General features: G+C 39.2%; 1 protein-coding gene across 5 annotated transcripts in view; it reads right to left on the bottom strand.

The window, feature by feature from the left end:
• LOC135209208 (uncharacterized) overlaps positions 1–2,177 on the bottom strand; it is a 22,089-nt gene extending 19,912 nt beyond the window's left edge. For 4 of the 5 annotated variants that reach the window (XM_064241895.1, XM_064241898.1, XM_064241896.1 and 1 more), the window contains exon 1: positions 2,020–2,177. The gene's annotated coding sequence lies outside the window, so the exon portion shown is untranslated. Of the gene's footprint in view, positions 1–1,492; positions 1,738–2,019 lie in introns of those variants that run through there. The other variant, XM_064241897.1, reaches the window with a different exon arrangement.
• Positions 2,178–4,702: the final 2,525 nt, after the last annotated feature.

Raw genomic sequence — 4,702 nt, 5'->3', positions numbered from 1 at the left:
AAAGTACATTATAACGCGTCCTGACACCGGAGATGGGCATCAGTCGCGACTTCTTGTTGGTGAAAAACGGAGCTAAAGACCTCTACTCTCCTTTCGAAGTAAGTATTTTCTCCAAAGTTAGAAATTAAGGCCAAATTTTAAGATTTAAACAGAGGGTACTGAAAAGGGTGGCCTACTGCAGTGGAAATCTCACCAAAACGCTTTAGAAATTTTTACTTACAACTAAAAATGTTTCGAAGATTGACGCTATCTTGATGTTTACGGAGTCGCTTGTGTCAACAAACTTCCCATTTCATGTGCTAAATCTGCACACCACTTGTACCCATAGACGCTGGGGCACTTTCATCACAACAATCGTAAACCCACCTCTTACCAGCACTTATTCGTACTTATTCAAGGGGACTACGGCATTCTTTGCGGCGTTTTGCGCTCTTCAATTGTTTATCAGTGTTGTCAATTGGTATGTGTTTACCCTCCAAACTAGGTATAAGACTTACACAAAACCGGGGAAATAAGTGAAATTAGCGTATCTATTTGTAGTATATATACATATTAGAGCAATTTTATCATTACTGCATTACTATGACAACTAGATTTCATCGAAACAGTTTGTAAATGCATCGGCGTATGTGTGACGCTCCACTAGATTGGCAACGATGAGCCATTTTTCCTCACGTCGTCTGCTCGTAAGTATACATCCGAAACATTTGTAATTTTGGGGGGTTAATTTGGTTGCAAAAAAGGGATAATGGACATGAATTAAATAAACATTTTGAAGTAGAGTTAAACTAATATTGAGTAAAGTAAACAATTAAGGAATAAAGCTTTGATCTCATAATCAGTGTTGTCGTCTGCTGCTCGTAACTTTGTTTACGGACGTGAGTGCTTAGGAAACACGAACAGCAATGTGGTTCGAGTGCACTGTGGAGTGAATTAAGACCAAAATGTGTATAATTACAATCAAATAAGCACCGTGGAGTTTCAGTTGTGATGGCAGTAAGGATAAAACCACTGATTACAAGGTAAGAATGAATCAGTTCCAAACCATTTAACCCCGGGAATAACAAGTTTCATACTTTCACTAATATAGGCAACAAAATGTTGTTTTATTGTGCTGATTACAACTGCAATCTTGAGTAAGATCAATAAACGTTACATACATACGCTAACATTGTTCAAATGAGTGCTGGGAAGGCTGGGGAAAGATGGTGGCCGTCACTGATGAGAACCGTCCATGCAAAACGTAGCCGCCATATTGGATTTCAAAACTGCCTTGAAAACATATTTTACGAAGAGCTCACATGCTTATTTTAATTCGTATGGGGCTTTCATATATCACAATATGTTGACGAAACTTCAGTCTTTTAAATGGTATGCTTAGAGTTGCAATTGTATTCATGTTTCACCAATTAAATATCGAGTGAATAAGACCCGTCCACCGTGATGAGGGTTGGCCTGTCGTGATATTCTACCCTACTAGCTACCCACCTACCCGAGTCTTCGAAACCTCCCTCGAAAAACGTGGACAAATCAGTGCATAAACTCCACAACCAGACGTCAAACAGCCACTGCTGCTTCCTCTGAACAATCAGCTGTCAAAAATTCGTTAACAACTGTATGGTTGACGAATTCGTGCATTCGTCGCCTAGGCCTACTACTAGGTATACATTGCTACTTCGGCCACCCGTCCGATAGATGGCGTTTGGAAACGGGCGCCCACACCACGTCCATACTCCCTATCCCTCTCCTTCGAAAATAAATGTCAGCAGGCTAGACTGGTGGACTAAATCGAACGCGAATTCCGTCATGAACGGAAAAGGCGCCGCGAACGTCACGAATCTCACGAAATACAGGCTGGGGAATCGGACAATTGCACTGCAACCAGGCGACCCCCCTGGATGCGCCACCATTCGTGGCCAGTTACTTATCCTTAAGCTGCTCACCCGATCCTCCCGAGGCAATAAACTGCACTATTAAATGGCTCGAATGCTCTGTAACCGTAATAATAAATAAATTCACCTGAAATTCAAGGAAGACGCTGGGCACTCATTCACGTTGTTACTACGAGGGTCCCGCAAACAACTGCGTTGAAGTGTCATATGCGGAGATGAGCAAGTACGAGGGAACAACATGATGTTTACATCGGGGGATAGTTCCAATATCAAAGTGTAGATGACACTGACGTTTTCCCACCGTAGGGTATACATCTATCGATAAACTTAAACGCGTCGCTTTCCAGCCTTATGAGAATTTACTTCAAATTTAACATTATAAAGTAATTATTATTAATTTATAGATACTTATGAAGCAATCTAAAATTTCATATTGATCACTTTTGCCCGCAGTTGCAGGAATGCTACATCGTTTACTTTTGAAAGGTGTTTTGCTTAAGTCAATGTTTACGATAAAAAAACTTATATATCATATATATATCGTACATATAAGATAACAATACGTTCGCTTTGACAGCAACAACATTTCATGTACATGACAGATTCAGCTGTATGTTTATACAGACTTCGTTTCGAAAGAACCGTTTTCGTTTCGAGGGCAGCCATTCCAGTTACCAATACCAACATAACATTCGCGAAGGACGGAAGGAAAGATGATATACGTAGTCAGATAGCAATGAATGCAAACTCGTACTATTATGAATAATGTCTTTATACTTATATGCTCTTCTTTGTCCGCAAAAAAATAAATAAATCAACAAGATTTTCATAAAGCTCACGTTGTTTACTTCACCCTCAGGAGAACAAGACTGGTTATTACCAACCACTCTCGATTATTCTAACAAATCGACTGCATTTTCTTTTTCTTTTACAACGGGCCAAGATAATCGAGTAATTTGACTTTCATTATGCCTGCATTCCATTTTAAACGTTATACTACATTATTGCGAAAGCATTCGAGACTACCCTTGAAAGTAAATTTTGCCCTACGAATGCCAACTCGGTAGGAGCGGAGGGAGCCAGACTAAGGTCGTCTGCACCGACAAGACATGTAGCCTACCACCATAAGCGTAGCATCCGTCCAGGTGTATTTGAGAACTGAACAATTTCAGTTTCTCTTGCCGAAATAGCCAATAAATGCTTAATTTATACTCAAACACATGGAGAAACGACGAAATAAAGTGCTAATTTGTCAAGGTCGTATCTCGATGTCAATCATTATTTGACTAGAAGACTGAATAAAGTTAGTCGACCATTCAGAAACAAATTGCATGGTGAGGTTCCTGTACTATGCAGGCCTACTTCACGTCGATTGTTAGGCCTTATCTCAAGTGATCGTGCACAAAATAACTATAGAAGTCGGTGGGCACTCAAGAAATAACATTCTGTTTCCCAATTATTCTATTCGTGAGAAATATTACAATAAAATTAATTCTTTGCATGCTACGTTCTCTTATAAATGACAGCAGGTCTTTTTTTCGCCAATACTACCATTATAATCTGCTTTCAATCTCTTATCGTAATTCTTTTATTCTCGTGTGACTTTGCCTGTAATAGGCTATATGAAATGTTTGGGCCTTTATAACAAAACTCCAGTCAAATCAGACTTTAAATACATGTAGACGCAAGAAGCTTGAGTCAGCCGTAACAAAGGAGCGGCTTTGTAGTTATCACACAGGTGTGTAGAGGGAGACACTTACAGTGTTCCGTCCAGCGACGTTGTAAACAAAGATGTACTTTCTATTGTATAATAAATATAAATATATGCCTTACTGACATCTCCGACGTATTACAGCAATGCCAATAAGAAATAAATACTATAACTGATAATGTATCATGATAATATTACGCGTGAGGGAAAAATGAGTCATATTTAAGAATGACTGGACGTAGGCACGCAACCACAAGTAGTGCACGCCGCATATACGCACACACGTACTCGTGCATATACTAGCACAATAACAGTTAATATGAAAATACTCAGGTATACAAAATGTGTTTATCAGTTCAAATACGTATTTAAAAAAGAACACTCAAATTTACATAATTATGAACATAAACACATGCACATTGCACACGCATTTTTACACATGCGAACACCCTGTGTAAGTAGGTACAAATGCGTGCACCAAATTGTGCATGTTTAGAGTACCTACATACAATTACACAAGTGCCTATATGTAAAAGCTTGTGCCAATAGGATATATATTTCAATGTGCAGGTATAAGAATACCTGCACATGTTATAAATGAACACAGGATTATAGTACATACATATAAAAGGGTAACTCACGTGGAGGTCCATGTTCTATTAGCCTATAAGCACTTTTTTAAACACTAGGCCTAAGCTTTTTCTTTCAGTGGGATCTTTGCTGTCTTTCAAAGGCCAGGCAGGGAAGGCGATGTGGCTTCACTAGATGATTTTGAAACGTGCATGTGTGTGTGTGTGAATCTTTGTCCAGTGCAACTTTTCAACGACCTTCATCCACGTTTCAAAATCATCAAGTGAAGCCACATCACCTAAGAAAGCAAAAATCCCATTGACATGGAAAAGCGTAGGTCTAATGTTAAAGAAAGTGCTTATAAGCTAATAAAACATTGACCTCCACGTGAATTCGATTGGTATCCCGATCACTTTGTGACCCATTTCATCTGCAGTTTAGGCACCTATACATCATCAGGCTGCATGCCACTTTGTGAAGGCATCTAGATCCACCTATTGATTTTAACTTTCCGGATCGATTGCAAGTA

The sequence above is a fragment of the Macrobrachium nipponense genome, chromosome 37 (assembly GCF_015104395.2).
Source record: "Macrobrachium nipponense isolate FS-2020 chromosome 37, ASM1510439v2, whole genome shotgun sequence".
NCBI classification, from domain to species: domain Eukaryota; kingdom Metazoa; phylum Arthropoda; class Malacostraca; order Decapoda; family Palaemonidae; genus Macrobrachium; species Macrobrachium nipponense.
The sequence above is the reverse complement of the archived record's forward strand: the minus strand, read 5'-3'. Positions and strand labels throughout refer to the sequence as shown.